Here is a 21450-nt window from a genome sequence, read left to right as displayed (position 1 = left end):
CTTCCCTCGTGGCTCAGCAGGTAAAGGATCTGCCTGTAGTGTGGGAGACCTGGGTTCGATCTCTGGATTGGGAAGATCCCCTGGAAAAGGGAACGGCTACCCACTCCAGTATTCTGACCTGGAGAATTCTATGGAATGTATAGTCCATGGGGTCACAAAGAGTTGGGCACAACTGAGTGACTTTTACTTTCACTTTCCAGCGATATGTGGCCTTTCTGTCTTTATTGCTTTGATGTATCATTGAAGTCACAGTGGTAAGGCATGTAGAGAAGAGGCTGCTTTGGCAGAGTGTTCAAGGATGGGGTAGTTCTAGTTTGCCAAAGCTCCAGGAAAATCTTTATCTCCAGACAATGAGAAGTACCAGTAGTCATTGGATAGTGTGTTTGGGCAATAGATAGCTTGTGGCTTGGGCAATCTCTAGCAGCCTCAGTTTTGTCATCAATGAAGTGAGGATAATCATATCTGTCTTGAGAATGTTAGGAGGACTCTGATAATAATATGGATTAGTTGCCTAGCACATTTCAGTTTCTCAGAAGAAGATATTTTTATTATGTGTTTATGCCTTAGTCAGGGTCCCACCAAAGCAAGACTTGAGACAAACTTCTGGAGGAAGACCATAACTATACCTTTTTTTCTTTGGTTTATTACTCAAAAAGGGCCATGATAAAAACAAGCATAATTATTGGACATAATTTAGGGGGAACCAGAATAACACATTCTATGTGCTTATCTGTGAACTGGGGATAGTATTATCTTATTTATAAGACTGTTGTAAAGATTAAATGAATTTTAACCTATGTGAAGGCTTAAAACGATGTGTGGTATACAGGAATGGCTCAGCATTATTATTATTATTATTATATCACTGCTAGTATTATTGTTCTTATTATAGAATAGGGATTTAAACGCAAGGCTCTGCAGTGAGGGAGAACTGGGTTTTAAATCCTTAAACCTTCTAAATTTGCAGTCTTAACCTTGGGTATTTACTTAACCTTTCTGAACTTAGTCTTATCTATAAAATGGAGATGACAGAGGTTCCTCTCGAATAAGACTGAGAATGAAAACCAACAAAATAGAGTTTAGCATAGTTCCTGGCACATTTGAATCCTTTGGTAATGTTAGATTTTATATTAACAGTGACAGCTATTCATTTATGTGGCATTCATTTGACAAATTTTTATTAAACACTGACTTACTATTTGACTATTTGTCAGGCTTTCTTCTAGACGCTGGGGATATAATATGAAATACAGCAGAATTATAGCCTAACAGTAGGCTTGAATTACTTAATATTTTTAATAAAAGCTTTAAAAAAGACTTTAAAATAAAAGCTTTAATAAAATTTTAAAAAGTTCCTTTTTTCTTAAGGAACAAAAACTAACTTTACCAAATAGAAATCATATGGACTTTTTAAGTGAATAAAGATGTTTTTTATTTTCATGTAATTTATGTGAAAATGGATGTTTCTAAATACTTTAAAATAATTTGTTTGCTTATCAAGTTTGAAGATCTCTACTTCTTATTAGAATTTTATTTACTCTTAATTTACATAACAAAATTAATGAGGCATTAAATACATACATAAAAAGTACTTGAATGAATGTAAAATTTTCTAGAGAGTTAGTACATATTTTCAAAAATTGTTGGCCTCAGGGATATTCAACCCTTACCATGCTTTTTCTTCAGAGATCATGCAAAATTTAATTATGCTTTTAAAAACATTGTGAATGATGAATCTATCGATAAGTTAAACTAAGTGTGAAATAATTTTGCAAGACCATTTTGCTGTTATGTGATTTATTTATATATATTGGACTTATTTAATTTTCACACAATCACTGAATAAGTTTTAGCTTGATAAAGGAGAATATATTATTTTGACATCCTTAAAACTCATGGCATGAATCTCACTGTTTGAAAGGAGACATTCTCAACTAGAATTTAAAAGTCTAATTTGATAAACTCTCAGTCTCAAACTTTTTAGGTGTAAAGTTGTCTATGTGAATAACATTGATTTAATGAAGTAGCAAGGGGAAATTTGTAAATGCAAAAGTGAAGTAATTTGAAAATCTATTAGCTGAGAGACTTGTGCTCATGCTATCTTTAGAGGACACAAAGAAAAAAAATAAAACATGAGAACTTTTTATATAAAGGGGCACAGAGAATGACAGTCAACAATAGAAAGATCTGCACAAAAGAAAATAAAAAGTGAAAACACTTATCCTGAGCTGGATGACGTTAAAATGTCCTGAAAGATCATGAAAATTAATTATCTTCTTTAGTTTGCCTTTACAAATGAGTTGGAAATGTCAGGCACAGTTCTGGATGAATGAGAAGGCTGAGCACAGCATCATTTGCAGGTGTTTTCTGAACACAGCAGAACTCAGAGGACTCTGACATGCCTAAGAGAGCCCATGATAAACACGGTGCGTTTATCATACTTGTATGCGTCTTCATTGCTGCTGAAGCATAGTCAAGGGCAAAGAAGCCCATGGTGCATTATGCATTGAGAGTCAGCATGACGTAAAAGAACACTGGGGAAGATTCAGAAGACCTGGGTCCTCATTCTTTCTCTGTTCTCCATCCAGACAACTCAGTCAGGGCCTCAGTGTACAGGACCTCAGTTCTGAAATTAGAGGACTGAGGTTAATGAGTTAAATATGTTCTTCTCGAAGGCGTCTGCCACTTGTAGCTTTCTGTAGCTCTGTATTCTGCTGTAGGCTTAGAAACTAAACTGTAGCATTCTTCTGGCATCCTCCTTGCTTAGACTTCATGGCCCAGAGAGCTTGCTTTATGTTTACAGTGGTAATCACTGAAGGCGTAAAAGGCGTGAACACCTTGGAATTAAATAAGCACATGGTTACTTGCACTAGAAAGTTCCTCTTCCATTAGGCAGATATTCTTGGTCAAAATAAGATGAGGCAACCTTCCTGTGCTGTTTTATAGTCCTAAGGATGACTGTGTATGTTAGTTAATAAGTGACCAAAAGGAGCATGCTTTCATGTAAAAATTTGTGACTTCTTCAAGAAAAGAGATCTGAAACTGAGTTATAAATAAAAGGGAACATCTCAATGATTGACATATTCTGGCATTCAATATTATTACCATTCATTATATATGAAACATTAATATTTGCAGATTGGATATTCATAGACATCTCTTACTATTTTAGAAGAATGATCAAAATATAGAACATATACAAAATATGGAAAATGCAACAAAGTGGTCTCCTAATCCTACATTCTCCGTTTAGAAAAGAGAAAACAAGCTCAAGTTGGGATCTGTTATCAATGTGTTTTTCAAAATGCTGTTATCAGTAGATTGCTCTATAGATAATCATGGTTGGCATATTGTATATTAGTCCTCTTTCACATATTCACGCTGAACATTAACATCCTCTGAGAATGTTTTGCAGTAAATTTACTTTAAAAAATCTTTATTGACATATAATTCATGTACCATAAAAGTCTGCCATTTAAGGAACACATTACAATGGTTTCTAGTATATTCATTCACTATCACCATGGTCACATTTTCATCACTGCAAGAGAAACCCTTAAACCATTAGCTGTGGCTCCCCAGTTCCCCCCAAACCACCCCCCAGATCTTGGAAACCACTAATTACTTAGTCTCTGTAAGTTTGTATGTATTGGATATTCTATATAAATAGAACCACACATGTGTGTTCTTTCGCTCAGTGTAATGTTACCAAGTCCATCATGTTGTAGCATGCATCAGCACTCCATTCCTTTTTACTGCCAAATAATACAGTGTTGTAAGGATACACTACATTATGTTTAAACACTCTTCAGTTGATGAACACCCACTTTGTTTCCTCTTTGTGGCTATTATGAAGGACACTGTTATGAAGCAGTGTTAAAATATTATTCCTGTGAAAGTTTTTGTGTAGATACATGCTTTCATTATTCATTGGTATATATACATACCTAGGAGTAAAATAGCTGGTCATAGAGTGAAAAAGTGAAGTCTCCTAGTGGTGTCCAACTCTTTGCGACCCCATGGACCGTTACCTATCAGGCTACTCTGACCATGGGATTTTCCAGGCAAGAATGCTGGAGTGGGTTGCCGTTTCCTTCTCCAGGGAATCTTCTGACCCAGGGATCGAACCCAGGTCTCCTGCATTACAGGCAGACGCTTTACCATCTGAGCCACCACCATACCTCTGTTTAATAATTTGAAGGATTGCCAACCTTTTTTCCAATGAAGCTGCACCATTTTATATTCTGTATTTATATTTATATTCTGAAGGAGGCTTTCAGTTTCTCCACATCCTTGTCAACACTTGTCATTGTCCATCTTTTTTATTATAGCCATCTTGGTGGGTGTGAGGTGGTATTTCAATGTGGTTTTAATTTGCATCTTCTAGCAGCTAATGATGTTAGGCATCTTTTCATGTCCTTATTGCCCATTTGCATACCTTCTTTGGAGAAATGTCTTTTAATATCCATTGCCAATTTTCTAAATTGGGTTATCTTTTATTGATTGAGTTCTAATAATTCCTGTATACTTTAGATACAAGTCATTTATCAGATGTGATTGACAAATAGTTTCTCCACTTCTGTGGGTAACCTTGTCACTTTTTGATGGTGTCTTTTGGTGCACAAAAGTTTTAAATTTTGGTGAAGTTTAATTTATATATGGTACGGAGGAGCCCGGTAGGCTGCAGTCCATGGGGTCGCTAAGAGTTGGACACGACTGAGCGACTTCACTTTCACTTTTCACTTTCATGCATTGGAGAAGGAAATGGCAACCCACTCCAGTGTTCTTGCCTGGAGAATCCCAGGGACGGGGAGCCTGGTGGGCTGCCGTCTATGGGGTCACACAGAGTCGGACACAACTGAAGCGACTTAGCAGTAGCAGTGGTGGTTTAGTCATTAAGTTGTGTCTGACTCTTGGGACCCCATGAACTGTAGCCTGCCAGGCTCCTCTGTCCATGGGATTTCCCAGGCAAGAATACTGGAGTTGGGTTGCCATTTCCTTCTCCAGGGGCTCTTCCAGATCCAGGGATAGAACCTGGGTCCCTTGCATTGCAGGCAAATTCTTTACCAACTGAGCCACCAGGGAATTTATTTTTAATTTTTAATTGAAGGATATTTATTTTTAATTGAAGGATAATTGCTTTGCAACATTGTGTTCGTTTTGTCACTGGTGTGTTTGGTGTCTGTTGCCTGAACCAAGGTCATGAAGCCTTACTCTTATTTTCTTCTAAAAAATTTTATAGTTTTAGCTCTTACATTTAGATTTATCACCATTTTAAGTTAATCAAGGGCTTCCCTTGTGGCTCAGCTGGTAAAGATTCTTCCTGCAACGCGGGAGACCTGGGTTCCATCTCTGGGTTGAGAAGCTCTCCTGGAGAAGGGAAAGGCTACCCACTCCAGTATTCTGGCCTGGAAAATTCCATGGACGGTCCATGGGGTCGCAGAGTCGACACAACTGAGTGACTTTCATTAAGTTAATCCGTGTGTGGTATGAGGTATGGATCCAACTTCATTCTTTTGCATCTAGTTGTCCCGGCACCATTTCCTGAAAAGAAATTCAGTTCCCCCATTGAATTATCTTAGGTTCAAAAATTTAACAGTTTGGAAGAGGTTTTGAAAATATCAATTTCTGTATTTTTGACATTTATTTTAGTTTGACAAGAATGAGACTTAGGGTTTGATGGCTGGCCTTTTAGCTACCTGAAATTCCGCATATGGAAGTAAAGCATAGTGAAGCAAAAAAATAAAATGATGTCATAAGGGGATTATGAGCATAGTTTGTAAATTACAAGAAACTATTTTGCTATATTAAAGCACTATATAAAAAATCATCCTAATAATATTTGCTACTCTGAATAAGGACCTTCAAAAAGTGCAAGAGGCTGAAAGATGTATAAAGATACTGCCATGTCCAGTATCTTCTATTTACCAAATGGGATAAAGGGATTAACACATTTTAGAAAGATTCTTACCAACAATATTTACAAAGGATTTACTCTTTCTGTCTAGTTGTAGAAAGAGAGGCTATGGCATTATGGGTACTGTTTAGAGTTGACCCATTTTGCAGCTGGCTTTGTTTCTTTCTGGTTTTAAAACAGAAAGCAGAGGCCTGGAGGAATATCTCTTCCATGAGTGAAGTGGCAAATTTAGCTAAGACTGAGATTAGTAATAAGAATGTGTATGCTCAGTTGTATCCAACTCTTTGTGACCCCATAGACCATAGCCTGCCAGGCTCCTCTGTCCATGAAATTTCCGGGCAAGAATACTAAAGTGGGTTGCCATTTCCTCCTCTAGGGGATCTTCCCAACCCAGGGATTGAACCTGCATCTCTTGCTCCTCCTGCATTGGCAGGTGGGTCCTTTACCTCTTCACCTGGGAAGCCCTTGGTAATAAGAATGCTGCTGCTGCTAAGTTGCTTCAGTCATGTCCGACTCTGTGCGACCCCATAGACGGGAGCCCACCAGGCTCCCCCATCCCTGGGATTGTCCAGGCAAAAACACTGGAGTGGGTTGCCATTTCCTTCTCCAATGCATGAAAGTGAAAAGTGAAAGTGAAGTCGCCCAGTCGTGTCTGACTCTTAGGAATAGTTGCTGATAATTACCGAATGGTTTCTTTATAAAGTTGGTAACATTATTAGGCTCATTTACTAATGATTGAATTGAAGTTTGGAGATGGTATATAGCCTGCCTACAGACACAGAACTAGTTAGTAGTGGAGGTTGCATAACTCACAGGTGTCTGAGTCTAGCTTGCTATGTTTTACTACCTTCCAAAATAAAAACTAAGATCTTGGCATGTGGTCCCATCACTTCATGGAAAATAGATAAGGGAAAAGTGGAAACAGTGATAGATTTTATTTTCTCCAAAATCACTGCAGATGGTGACTGCAGCCATGAAATTAAAAGATGCTTGCTTCTTGGAAGAAAAACTATGACAAACCTAGACAGCATATTAAAAAGCAGAGACAACACTTTATCGACAAAGGTCTGTATAGTCAAAGCTGTAGTTTTTCCAGTAGTCATGTATGGATGTGAGAGTTGGACCATAAGGAAAGCTGAGTGCTAAAGAATTGATGCTTTCGAATTGTGGTACTGAAGAAGATTCTTGAGAGTCTTTTGGACAGCAGGGAGATCAAACCATCAATCCTAAAGGAAATCAGTCCTGAATATTCATTGGAGGGACTGATGCTTAAGCTGAAGCTCCAATACCTGAAGCAAAAAGCTGATTGATTGGAAAAGACCCTGATGCTGGGAAAGATTGCAGGCTAGAGAAGAAGGGTGGGACAGAGGATGAGATGGTTGGATAGCATCATCCACTCAATGGACATGAATTGGGCGAACTCCGGGAGATAGTGAAGGACAGGAAGGCCTGGTGTGCTGCAGTCCATGGGGTCACAGAGTCGTACACAATTGAACAACAAGCTAAAAGCTTAAGCAAGATTATGAAGGTTTAGTTTAATGGCTCAATCTCTTAAGCATATTTCTTGTTTTCCTTATTTTGATTATACACATTTCTTATGCACTTCTTTTGATTTGCAAACATTATGGAAACAGGTTCTGTAATGATTCTAATGCATCTGTTTGTTCTTTTGCATGTGTTGGAACTTCTAGGAATGAGTAAAGATGGTGACAGCTTTATATCTGTTAATACCAAAAGGTCATGAGATACCAGGAAGCACTAGACATGCAAGCTGTTATGGGATATTTGGTTCATCTCAAGCCAATATTATGTTTTTTAATCTGTTATTCTGATCCTGATGTTGTTTATGCTCAGTTATCTACGAATTTAGGGATGCTTTAATTTGAGAAAAGTCTGAGTAAATGTGGCTTGAAAAAAACGTTAAAATCACTGTTGTTTCCTAAGTCAACACACTTTATACCATACCCTCTAGGAGCTGCTGATAGTCTTTCACTATCCCCAGATGGATGCCCGAAAAGGGCTGCCATAACACGATACAACAAACTGGTAATTTGTTATTTCACAGTGTTGTCAGGACTGTGCTCCCTCCAAAGCCTCTAGGGGAAGATCTTTCCTGATCTCTTCCAGCCTCTGGCAGACCCAGGTATTCCTTGGCTTGTAGATACATTACTTTAGTCTGTGCCTCCATCTTCATATGACATTCCTCCTGTGTCTCTGTCTTAACATTTTCCCCCTATTAAAAAAATTTTTTAACTGAAGTGTAGTTGATTCACACTCATTGGAAAAGACTCTGATGCTGGGAGGGATTGGGGGCAAGAGGAGAAGGGGATGACAGAGGATGAGATGGCTGGATGGCATCACTGACTCGATGGACGTGAGTCTGAGTGAACTCCGGGAGTTGGTGATGGACAGGGAGGCCTGGCGTGCTGCAATTCATGGGGTTGCAAAGAGTCAGACACGACTGAGCGACTGATCTGATCTGATTGTTTAAGTTTCAGGTGTATAGCATGGCAATTTAGATATATGTATGTGTGTGTGTGTGTGTGTGTGTGTGTGTGTTTCAGATTCTTTTCCCATATAGGCTATTACAGAATATTGAGTAGAATTCTCAGTGCTATACAGTAGGTCCTTTCTGGTTATCTGTTTTATACATGTTAGCTGCTCAGTCATGTCTGACTCTTTGTGATCCCATAGACTATAGCCCGCCAGGCTCCTCTGTCTGTGGAATTCTCCAGGCAAGAATACTGGAGTGGGTAGCCATTCCCTTCTCCAGGGCATTTTCCTGATCCAGGGATCAAACCCAGGTCTCCTGCATTGCAGGCAGATTGTTTACCATCTGAGCCACCAGGAAAGCCCCATTTTATACATAGAAGTGTGTGTATGTTAATCCTAGCCTCCTAATTTATCCCTGTCTTGCCACCTCCCTTTTCCTTCCTTCTTTTTCTAAGGTCACCGGTTGTATTGGATTAAGGGTCTGCCCGACAGCAGTATGACTTCATCTTAACTTGGTTACATCTACAAATAAGATCACAGTCTAAGGTACTGGGGTTTGAACTTCAACATTTCCTTTGGGGAGGAGGGGTCATCGCTCAAGCCATAACCCCAAATCTGGCACTTACGATACTGCTGGACTGTGACTGACTGAGGTCAGTCCCTCAGAGAAATGCAGAGGTGGGTAGAATCGTACTACTGAAAATCAGCTAGTCTCTTAGCATTTAGAATGACTGCTCTTTTCATCGGCTCCTTCGTGAGATGGTTGTATTTTCATGATGATGTGGATTTTCTCATTTTTGAAGGTCCACAGGATGATGTTATTTCAACTAGTGCAGCATGGTATGACAACAGGAACACTGCAATGCGATGCAAATATCAACAACCACACAATCAGTGGGCCGAGCAGATAATGTGCCTGAACTAGCTGTGACAATCAGCAAATGATTGATGTGTGAAGCACAGCTTTTAGCAGCAGCTGCTTCCCTGAGAATTGTGAATCACCATTTTAGTGAGTCACCATTGCAGCTGCCTTTTTCCTCTGAGCCAGATAAATCCTGACATGAACAAGGTGCTGATAGAGGAAGTGTAAATTCGGCTAGTAGTAAATGTCACTGGCCTCCGTGTGAGACATGTAGTCATTCTAAAATCCAAGAAGGGGAAGGAAGGAGATAACTTTGACATTAAATATATCTTCGTTGAGTTTTGTCTCTTTTTTTGTTCTGTCCATAATCTTCTTGCCTTGAATGTAATGTCTTAAAGTGAAGCATATTTAAATAAGTTAATTCATCTTTTAAATAATAAATATATTTAGCACACCAGGCCTCCCTGTCCATCACCAGCTCCCAGAGTTCACTCAAACTCACGTCCATCGAGTCCGCGATGCCATCCAGCCATCTCATCCTCTGTCGTCCCCTTCTCCTCCTGCCCCCAATCCCTCCCAGCATCAGAGTCTTTTCCAATGAATCAACTCTTTGCATGAGGTGGCCAAAGTATTGGAGTTTCAGCTTTAGCATCATTCCTTCCAAAGAAATCCCAGGGCTGATCTCCTTTAGAATGGACTGGTTGGATCTCCTTGCAGTCCATGGGACTCTCAAGAGTCTTCTCCAACATCACAGTTCAAAAGCATCAATTCTCTGGCGCTCAGCTTTCTTCACAGTCCAACTCTCAAATCCATCATGACCACTGGAAAAACTATAGCCTTGACTAGACGGACCTTTGTTGGCAAAGTAATGTCTCTGCTTTTGAATATGCTATCTAGGTTGGTCATAACTTTCCTTCCAAGGAGTAAGCGTCTTTTAATTTCATGGCTGCAGTCACCATCTGCAGTGATTTTGGAGCCCCCAAAAATAAAATCTGACACTGTTTCCACTGTTTCCCCATCTATTTCCCATGAAGTAATGGGACTGGATGCCATGATCTTCGTTTTCTGAATGTTGAGCTTTAAGCCAATTTTTTCATTCTCCTCTTTCACTTTCATCAAGAGGCTTTTTAGTTCTTCTTCACTTTCTGCCATAAGGGTGGTGTCATCTGCATATCTGAGGTTATTGATATTTCTCCCGGCAATCTTGATTCCAGCTTGTTCTTCTTCCAGCCCAGCGTTTCTCATGATGTACTCTGCATATAAGTTAAATAAGCAGGGTGACAATATACAGCCTTGACATACTCCTTTTCCTGTTTGAACCAGTATGTTGTTCCATGTCCAGTTCTAACTGTTGCTTCCTGACCTGCATACAGGTTTCTCAAGAGGCAGGTCAGGTGGTCTGGTATTCCTATATCTTTCAGAATTTTCCACAGTTTATTGTGATCCACACAGTCAAAGGCTTTGGCATAGTCAATAAAGCAGAAATAGATGTTTTTCTGGAACACTCTTGCTTTTTCCATGATCCATCAGATGTTGGCAATTTGATCTCTGGTTCCTCTGCCTTTTAACTGAACTGAACTGAACTAAATGTAAAGAATTTAGTATGTCTACTAAGCAACACTCTAGGGAAGAATACATCTTTGTAGAAAAGTGTATTAAGACTTTCCTTTATTCTACTTATGTACTTTAATGATGTTAACGTTTTAAAATCCAACTGTGAGTATTGGGTTGCAGTCATGAAGTGCGGTCTGTACAGTTTAAATCAATGGCCTGCTCTAAATGGCTCTCCAATTCTAGACAGATTATGAATTAGAAAAGCGATGGGTTTTTCTAGTTGACCTATATACCTGGATTAAAAAAAAAATCCTCAAAATGGTGATGACAACAACGAGAAAGAGAAACAAGGCTAGGCTGCCTCTCTTAGTAAAGGGGAATTTGAAAACCAGAGATGAGCATTTCAGCCTAAGCCTCTTTACTGATGAACTGAGTTTGAAGTCTTGGCTGGTTTGCTCTTCAGAGATAATTCTTAGAGATAGTTTCCAAGAATAACTCTTTCAAAGACCTCTTAAGAATGAATTTATCTCAAAATGCTACTTCAGATTTTTTCTTCATGCTATTCTAAAATCTAAAACTAACAATCAGTGTTTTATTTAGGTAGAAGCACCTAAATTTGAAGCTTATCAAATAGTTAATAAAGATATATGCCTTAGAATAAGATTTCTCTAATACATTTTTTTTTTCTACCTGTGTTTTTCCTAGATGGTAGGAAGAAGAAATAGCCATGATTGAGAATATTAGGGCAAAGTAGATTAAAGAGGGAAACCTTTGGCCCAGGAAATAATGGGATCAAAACCACACAGGAATTCATACAGAGTTCGTTTTGAAAGGAAATGGAAGTCAGAAGGAAGGGATAAAAAAAAGTTGGCTATAAATCAATTTTATTAATGAAAAAAATACCCAAGTGTGTTTGAAATTTTCACAGCTCTGTTTTGGCTCTGTGTTGGTAATTGACAATTGGGTTTTGGATGAAGCTGAGTTTATACTCCTTTGCCCCCAGTAAAGTAATGATTTGTGATCTTGTACTACTCATTAACCTTCTAAAGTGCACTTTCTCCTTTGCTGCAAAGAACATCCTAATAATAATGACTATTGTTCATTAAGGTATTTATACTAAGACATTGTCTTAATCTTCAGAACACTCTATGAGCAAAAGTTCTATATTTACATTTGTTGTTGTTCTGTCTCCCAGACTGACCTCACAGACTGTAGCACGCCAGGCCTCTCTGTCTCTCACCATCTCCCAAAGTTTGCTGAAATTCATGTCCATTGAATCAGTGATGCCATCCACCCATCTCATCCTCTGACTCCCTCTTCTGCTTCTGTCCTCAGTCTTTCCCAGCATCATGGACTTTTCCAGTGAGTCAGCTGTTTGCTTCAGATGACCAAAACACTAGAGTTTCAGCTTTAGCATCAGTCCTTTTAATGAGGGTTGATTTCCCTTTAGATTAACCGGTTTTGATCTCCTTGCTGTCCAAGGGACTCTCAAGAGTCTTCTCCAACACCACAGTTCAAAAATATCAATTCTTCAGCTCTCAGCCTTCTTTATGGTCCAGCTCTGACAACCATACATGACCACTGGGAAGACCCTAGCCTTGACTATATGGACCTTTGTAGGCAGAGCAATGTTTCTGCTTTTCAACACACTGTCTAGGTTTGTCATAGCTTTCCTGCCAAGAAGCAAACATCTTCTGATTTCATAACTGCAGTCACCCACCATAGTGATTATAGAGCCCAAGAAGAGGAAATCTGTCACTACTTCCACTTTTTTCCCTTCTATTTGCCATAAAGTAATGGTGCTGAATGCCATGATCTTAGTTTTTTTAATGTTTAGTTTTAAGCCAGCTCTTTAACTCACCTCCTTCACCCTCATCAAGAGGCTATTTAGCTCTTGTTCGCTTTCTGCCATTAGAGTGGTGTCATCCACATATCTGAAGCTGTTGATGTTTCTCCCACCTATCTTGATTCCAGCTTGTAACTCGTCCAGCCCGGCATTTCTCATGATGTGCTCAGCATATAAGTTAGACAAACAGGGTGACAGCAGACAGCCCTGCCATACTCCTTTCTCAATCTTGAACCAGTCGGTTGTTCCATACAGTGTTCTGACTGTTGCTTCTTGACCTGCATACAGGTTTCTCAGGAGACAGGTACGGTGATCTGGTATTCCCATCTCTTTAACAGCTTTCCACAGTATTTATTATAATCCACACAGTCAACGGCTTTGGTGTAGTCAATGAAACAGAGGTAGATGTTTTTTTGGAATTCTCTAGCTTTCTCTATGATCCAGCAAATGTAGGCAGTTTGATCTCTGGTTCCTCTTGGAACCATCTTAGACATCTGGAAGTCCTTGGTTCACATAATGCTGAAGCTTAGCATGCAAGATTTTAAGCTTGACCTTACTAGTGTCGGAGATGAGTGCAGTTTTCTAATGGTTAGAACATTCTTTCGTACTACTCTTCTTGGGAATTGGGATGAGGATTGACCTTTTCCAGTCCTGTGGCCACTACTGGGTCTTTCAGATTTGCTGACATATTTAATGCAACACCTTGATGGCATCATCCTTTAGGGTTTTGAATAGTTCTACTGGAATTCCATCGCATCCACTAGCTTTATTAACAGCTTTATTATCTTCCTCCATGGAAGAATGGAGGAGAACTACCAATAGCCCCAGAAAGAATTTTCACATTAAACATAAGAAAAGTTGTATTAAAGTGGCCCAGTTATGGTTATGTTCTAGAGCCAGCCTGGCTCCAAAGCTCATGTGCTTAGCGTTATACTGTTGTTAGTGTCAGACTTTCTCCCAGCCTTAGCCCGCTCTGACCACACTTTTTCCATATATATGCGTTATTATACTGTATTGGTGTTTTTCTTTCTGGCTTACTTCACTCTGTATAATAGGCTCCAGTTTCATCCACCTCATTAGAACTGATTCAAATGTATTCTTTGTAATGGCTGAGTAATACTCCATTGTGTATATGTACCACAGCTTTCTTATCCATTCATCTGCTGATGGACATCTAGGTTGCTTCCAGGTCCTGACTATTATAAACAGTGCTGTGACGAACATTGGGGTACACGTGTCTCTTTCACTTCTGGTTTCCTCAGTGTGTATGTCCAGCAGTAGGATTGCTGGGTTGTATGGCAGTTCTGTTTCCAGTTTTTTGAGGACTCTCCACACTGTTCTCCATAGTGGCTGTACTAGTTTACATTTCCACCAACAGTGTAAGAGGGTTCCCTTTTCTCCACACCCTCTCCAGCATTTATTGCTTGTAGACTTTTGGATTGCAGCCATTCTGACTGGCGTGAAATGGTACCTCATTGTGGTTTTGATTACCCTTCTCTTATTAATTGCTGCTTACTGCTTCTCCCTCCTGCCTCTTGTGAGAACACACTATTATTCATTGACACACACACTGATCTCTTTAGTCTGAGATTCTATCAGTTCTCATCTTTTCAACTCGATACAAAATTGCTGAAATTTCCGTTTTTAATTTTCTCCTCTTGTCTGAGTGCCAGGCCCATAGTTCCAGTTACTTACTCTGCCGTCCCCTTGGCAATATTGCCAGCATCTAAACTTACTAGCTCTCCTTCTCGTCTGTTATTTTGTTAGTGATTCTGTGATCCAGTTCCCTAAACATAAAACCTTGCAATTGTTTCAACTTGTTGCCCTCCTTCATTCACTTTGGCCTATCACCACATTCTGTGGATTTTTCTACTTCAAAATATTTTTTATTCATCTGAATTAGTTAAAATATTGGTTTGACAGTTATAATAAAGTCCTGAAATAATAGTGGATTAAACATAGTGTGGCTCAGATGGTAAAGTGTCTGCCTACAATGTGGGAGACCTGGGTTCTATCCCTGGGTTGGGAAGATCCCCTGGAGAAGGAAATGGCACCCCACTCCAGTAATCTCACCTGGAAAATCCCACGGATGGAGGAGCCTGGTAGGCTACAGTCCATGGGGTCGAAAAGAGTCGGACACGACTGAGCGACTTCACTTTCTTTAAACCTAGTATAGGTTTAGTTCTGTCTTATTACAGCCCAGGTAGATGGTACAGACATGGTGTAATGGCTTGACATGTTAGGGATACGGGCTACTTAAATCTTGTTGCTTTGTCATGCCCAGGGTGGTTTCCTTGTCCATGTGGTGAATGATGGCTCACCATACAGATACTATCAAGTTTTCAAAAAAGGAAAAAGAGAAGGGAAGGGCCACACTCCCCTCTCTTTATGGTATAACCTAGAAACGCATACATCACTTAGGCTCATAGCTCATGTTTCAGTGACAAAATCCAGTTACATGGTGGCATCTACCAGCATGGGAGGCTTGGTAATGAGGTCCTTAGCTATGTACCCAGCTGAACTTTGTATTTTTTAGAGAAGAGCAGAAGAGCTATTGAGAACCCAAGCAGAAGCCTCTGCTACACTTTCCTTAATCCAGTTTTATTGTCTCCCCCTTTGGTGGGCTTTATTGCCAACGCCAAGATTACTTCTAGAGTCTTACAGCTGGATTTACTGTTTGCTTACTATCAGCTCACTCATTTTTCTTTTAAAGAGCCATTTTTGTTGTTAAACCTCAGTTTAGTAGCCCATAGCATGAAGTCTGTTTCAGAACTCTTGATAATCTGGCCTTATTCTACCTGCTTCTGATCTGTTTTCAACTTTCATTCATTCATTCTCTGTTTATGCAGTAAACATGTGTTGAGTGCTTACTCTGTGTCAGGCATATAGAGTCATTTGTTTTCCTAAGCTAGTTCATTTGAGTTCTGTGGATAGAAAACATCCTCATGAATGCCCATACTCTCTCATGTCACATTGATTCATCTTTTGATGTTTGTTTTCATCTTTATAATGCTTGAGAGATTAACTGCATGGTCAGAAAACAGCCTTTCAAAACTGGGTCTTGCAGTTGAAGTGGTCAGTTTTTTGTTTTTTTTTTTAGGAAGCAGATAAAGTTCACCTGATATATACATTTTTTTATTTAATAAAATTATTTTAATTGGAGTGTAATTGCTTTATAATATTGTGTTAGTTTCTGCTGTACAATAATGTGAATTTGCTATATGTATGCATATATTCCCTCCCTTCCATCCTCTCATCTGATATTTTGAATGTTCAGGCCTTTATACATTTTAGAACTATGATTTGCCTTTAAAAACAAACAAAAGTAGAAACTAATGTCCCTTGAAGCAGCTATCAGTAGATTTAGTAGCTCATTGAAATTGTAAAACAGCTCAGTGCAACCATTGACTAAGTATTACCTCATGGAGTTCTCTAGTTGCTTATTTGTTCTCAAACAACTTCATCTTCAGTCCTACAATCCTCGGTATGATAGAGGCTGCTGCTGCTGCTGCTAAGTCGCTTCAGTCATGTCCGACTCTGTGTGACCCCATAGACAGCAGCCCACCAGGCTCCCCCGTCCCTGGGATTCTCCAGGCAAGAACACTGGAGTGGGTTGCCATTTCCTTCTCCAATGCATGAAAGTGAAAAGTCAAAGTGAAGTTGCTCAGTTGTGTTCGACTCTTTACGACCCCATAGACTGCAGCCCACCAGGCTCCTCCGTCCATGGGAGTTTCCAGGCAAGAGTACTGGAGTGGGGTGCCATTGCCTTCTCCGATGATAGAGGCAGACATTTATTTAATATAACTAAGCAGGCCTCATCTTTATATTTGTATTTCATTTTTTTGGAGAAATTGTCAGATCAGGTCCAGGGCTAGGTAGGGTGAGGTACATGAAGCCAAGCTGTATAAGTGCAGTGTTAGATCTATCTGAAGTGAACAGGATCCTTCTTTATGCAGAGTTTGCATACTGACATGCCTGACTTCTCAGGTCATGAAAACTTTCAAGTTTGTATAGATTTAAAAGAAAAGGATAAGTATTCATTATTTTATCAAACCCTAGAAGCAAAGAGTACCTTAAATCTTACCAGATCATACTTTAAAAATTAAATTTGCAAATGAGATCTGCTGGGGTTGTGCAGGGAAGCCAGTCCATGAAAACAAGGCAGGGACATCTACAAGGAAGACAGTCCAGTGTCCAGGGTCAGTCATTCAGCTGCTTTATCTATTTCATTGTCTTATAACAGCTACTCGTTCCCTCTTCAGCATGGTAGCTTTATCTCTAAGATGGCAGTGTTGTCAAGTGATTTGCAAACTAAATTTGTGGAGGGAGAGTTGAGGTGGAAGAAGACAGAGTGGGTAGAGACTGAAGCTGTTTTAGCCAGAGCCATTCTGTTTGTGTCTGTCTTAACATATTGGCCACCTGCTGAAGAGTTCATTTGGGAAAGAAATATTTTAAAATAGTTTGAAAATCACTGAATTAGCTGATTTGCAAGATCTATGCTAATCCACAACCCTGCATGTGCATGTATACTAATATGATGAATTTCTGCTGATCCACCCACATCTTGATTTGCTCCTCTTGAAAAGCTTGTAATAACCTTTGCTGAAACCACTGGCCTTTTTCCCTTGGGAATCTCTTAGTAGTTATATGTATACATGTATATTTAACTAGGTTTTCCCTAGTTAAACTGTAGTTACAGGAGAGAGAATGGAGAGGAAATTAGATCCTGTATAGTAGCAAGGTCTTCTAAATTCTGCATCCAACCTGGAAGTTCAGGAAGAACTTAGTAGAACACTTAAGTTATATTTACAGTATTCTTATTTGATTTAAATTTCTGTTAATGTATTTAATATACATGTCAATGATAATATAACAAATTATGTTTTTCATTAGAAGAGTGGTACTTATAATTTATAAACATGAATTTTCATATATAGGAGATGTGTGCGCAAAACAATTTGTTGGTGATGTTAAAGGCATGCCACTGTTCTTAAAGCCTTTTCAGAAATTACTTTTCTTTTGTTGGTAGTTTTGATAAATTGATAGTTTAAAGGATAAGTAGAGAGTCTCTCAGTCTCTTAATCTTTAGTGTATTTGTGTTTAGCATATCACCCATAAATCTGAATTTTGATGTCTGTGAAGAATCAAAAATTCATATGGATATTATTTTTAAAGTCCGTTGCATGAATATATTTGAATATAGCATAAGCTGCAAAGAAGTGAAGAGTGAAAAAACTCAGTCTTTCTTTCTTTTGATTCTAGTGAAATAGGAAGAGATAGGTGGAAATTCATAAAATAAAAACAAAATTTAATCCTGGAAAAAGCATAAAATTATAGGGATTTATTAAATATACATTTAAAGACATAACAGTATTATGCTTTTTAAAGAATAACAGTGTTAAGCTTTTTACCTGATTTTAAACTGGGTTCCTATTTGAAGTTTCTACTAGATCTTTTCTGAGAGCCATAAACAAATGTTTGAAAAATTAGGACTACAGAAGTATTTTTCTTAATCTTGCTCTTTTGGGGTGCATATTTGCATTATATTACATAAATTTTGAAGCTTGTAAAATTTTTGCTTTGTTACTACTTCCCATATGATCATTTGTTCGTTTATTTTTCTCTTCCTCTTCTCAGTTCCCTTTATCTCATCTGAACAAATAGGACTCATTTGAAGGAAAACAGTTTCAGATACACAGTGAGAGGAACAGAGAAAATCATATAGGAGGCTGAGTAGAGGAATGCAATCGAAAGATGTCTGCTGTGGGTTTTAAAATTCTTCCGCAGTGATAAGTATGCGTTCAAGCAGCTCTGAGTCTGAAAAGCACCTCACAGACCTTGACATTCAACTGATATTTACTGCATCCCTCCTACCATGTGGCAAGGTGAATGAATCACAGTCTGTGCCCTCAAAAGGCTTTAAGAAACTTGTGTGAGGTGGGGGATGGGAAGGCAGGCACTAATCAGAAATTAACAATATAGGTGATAGGTTCAATAGTAGAGATAGACTAGAGTGATTTAGAGCACAGCGGAGGGAGCCTACATGATGACTTTCTCAGCTTGACAGTAATCCCTCATTGCACTGTTGTAGGATAATTGCATTTTGTAGCTGGCAATCCTAGGTACTAACACTTGTTATTCGAAATGAACCCTTTTGACTTTTAATAGAAAATTTTGTTGTAGAATTGGAGATTCTGCTTTTCTCAAGAAAGTCAAACAAGTCATGATGTTTACCAGTTTTATGTCCTGATTGAAATTTGATGATCTAAATGGATTTTCACCTTATCTGGTTTTTCATAGTCTTTTTTTTTTTTAATCATTTTTCAAAATGATTGAAATTTGATGATCTAAATGGATTTTCACCTTATCTGGTTTTTCATAGTCTTTTTTTTTTTTTTTTACAGGAAAAAGGGTTTGTCAGAGTTTCTTCCTACATCTGTCTTAGAAATAGCAGCATATTTTAATCAGATATTTGTAAGTATTTTTTTCTTCTTTACTTAGGAAATTAGATACTGATTTTGTGGAAGAAATGGCTCCTTCAGTAAAACATTTGATAAGATATAGTGATACAATCTGAGTTGGCATGCAAAATTTGAATGGGAGCAAAGTACACACAAAAGTCATCCTTAAGGAAAACAAATCCTCAGTCAGAAAACCTTCAACAAATCTATCAACAACTACTGAATGTTTAGTTATTTTTTTGCAATTTCTCTTTCTTAATGTCATTTTTATTACTTTTCCCCTTTGTGAAAGTATCTGTGTGTTCACATATTTTAGAAAGGCTGTAACATCAATGTGAAAGGAAGAGGGAAAGAGTAGGATATAAACAGAGGAAAAGGAAAGAATTTGAATTCTGTTAAAAATTGTATGGTTTTGGACAACTTTGTCTTTTCCATTAATGATTTTAGTGAATTGTTTTTAAAAAATCAAAGTTAGAGCTCATAATAGCTATGATCCATTTGGTTTCATCATATTTATAAAATACCTTCTGTTGTGCGATACCAAGTCCTTGTCAACGCAGGAATGGGGAATCTGGGAGATCCTTTCTACTTCAGTGTAGCAAGAGATCAAGACAAGCACATCTTTTCACAAACATATTTTATTAGACAAATTGAGATGACTCAAAGGGGGCAGAGAGTTTTGTCCTAAAAAAAATGTGTTTGTAGTAATAGCATTTTATATTGTATTCCCTGAAAGATATTTCGAGTCTAATGTAGTCCTGTTCTAGCATGTTGAAAGGCATACAGTCTAGGGTCCATGGTATAAAGATAGATTAATGAAGCAGAGTCAGATAATTAAGATCTGGAGGTGACTGGGCTCCTCACCAAGTGGGCGAGACCCTGCACAGCATATTTCTGTGCTTCTCATCAGCTAATATTTGTTTCAAAGGTTGTTGACTAGAAGTGATGACTACCTTGGATCATTTTAGGATTTGAGGGCATCCCTTAAACTGTTGTTTATTAGCTACTAGTCCTTACATCTTGGCTAATCTATGATTATTTTTAATGACGTAGACGTTTGTGATGTAGGTAATAAAGCCAGCCAACAGGAACTGAGGCATATTGCTAACTTGCTTCCTCAGATAAGATCTCAGCAGATGATTTAATTAAAAGGTTGTGCTGAACTCTTTAATTCTATAGCAGTATAGGCTGTTCTTTAGCTATGTGGCATTATTTTTCAGTTCTCCTGTATCCATTTATGAATCTCATGGTTTTGGAGAAATTACCTGAACTCTCTATTGCTTCAGTTTGTCAGTAAAATGAGGATAAAAGTGCTTGTATCACAGTTTTTTATGGGAGTAAACGAGATGATGAAATACGATAGAAGTAATAATGATGAATGGACCTCTCGCAGTCAGAACTTCCTGTCTTCACTATATTGTTCAGTAGACTTTGAGGTCTTGCCTGTATGATTATTTCGTTTGTCAGCATATGTAAGCTATTTGTAAAATCACTGAAAGAATTGTTAAAATGCCGATTTGGGGCCATCTTCCTAGATTTTTTTTGCCAAGCATCTTAGATAATTTACATGAAAATGATCTACAGGCTACCCTTTGAAAAACACTATTTTTCCTTTGTAAATGAGCTCCAAATTAGTTGATCACCAAAGGCACATGAGAGCCTTGTAAAAAAACATACCCAGGGTTCCATCTTAAAGATTCTGGTTTGGTAGATCTGGTGCAGGGCATCAGAGCTTGTTTTTCAAAAGTTGCCACACTGATTTTGATATTTGCAAACTGCTGCTTTACAGCCTTACTGTATCTCTAATTTTTTATTCATAAAACTTTTGGCTGTGCTTGCTGTGTGTGGATGAGGGAATATCATTATGGATCTGTGCTTCAGCTAGTCTAGACCAAGTGACAGGAGTGAAAAGGATGAGATTAGATGTCTGCATTTGCAGTCATTACCCACATTTACAGTCTTCTTCCCCTTGGTTTTATAGCTGCATTAGTAAATCCAAGTGCTTACTCCCTATGCTAAAGAATTTCTACATGAGAAAGTACTATAGGAAACCATCTAGTTCAAACCTCTCATCTCACAGAGCAGGAAAATGAGGCCCAGAGCTTTGCCCAAGGCCACGGGCAAGTCTTGGATCAACACTTGGATTTCTACCCCCAGCTCAGCTCCATTTCCATCACATCAGCTGACTGCCACATCAGGAACCTGTGACACCTATGAAACCAGTTCTTCTAGCGTTGACTGTAGGTAGGCTTCCCAGAGTGTAGAAAGCACTCTGTGACTGAGCTTTCCTACTTACCTGTCCAGCTGTCGGAAAGAG

General features: G+C 38.6%; 1 protein-coding gene across 4 annotated transcripts in view; it reads left to right on the top strand.

Moving 5' to 3' along the window:
- The window catches only part of PKIB (cAMP-dependent protein kinase inhibitor beta), a 122761-nt gene that overhangs the window by 52680 nt on the left and 48631 nt on the right, over positions 1-21450 (top strand). For 2 of the 4 annotated variants that reach the window (XM_005890113.3, XM_070377106.1), the window contains one exon: positions 19077-19146. The exons of 1 other annotated variant lie outside the window; for it this stretch is intronic. The gene's annotated coding sequence lies outside the window, so the exon portion shown is untranslated. Of the gene's footprint in view, positions 1-8865; positions 8957-19076; positions 19147-21450 lie in introns of all 4 variants that reach the window. One more of the 4 variants, XM_070377107.1, reaches the window with a different exon arrangement.

This window comes from Bos mutus, chromosome 9 (genome assembly GCF_027580195.1).
Source record: "Bos mutus isolate GX-2022 chromosome 9, NWIPB_WYAK_1.1, whole genome shotgun sequence".
NCBI classification, from domain to species: domain Eukaryota; kingdom Metazoa; phylum Chordata; class Mammalia; order Artiodactyla; family Bovidae; genus Bos; species Bos mutus.
Note: the sequence above shows the minus strand (reverse complement) of the source record. Positions and strands in the feature narration are given on the sequence as shown.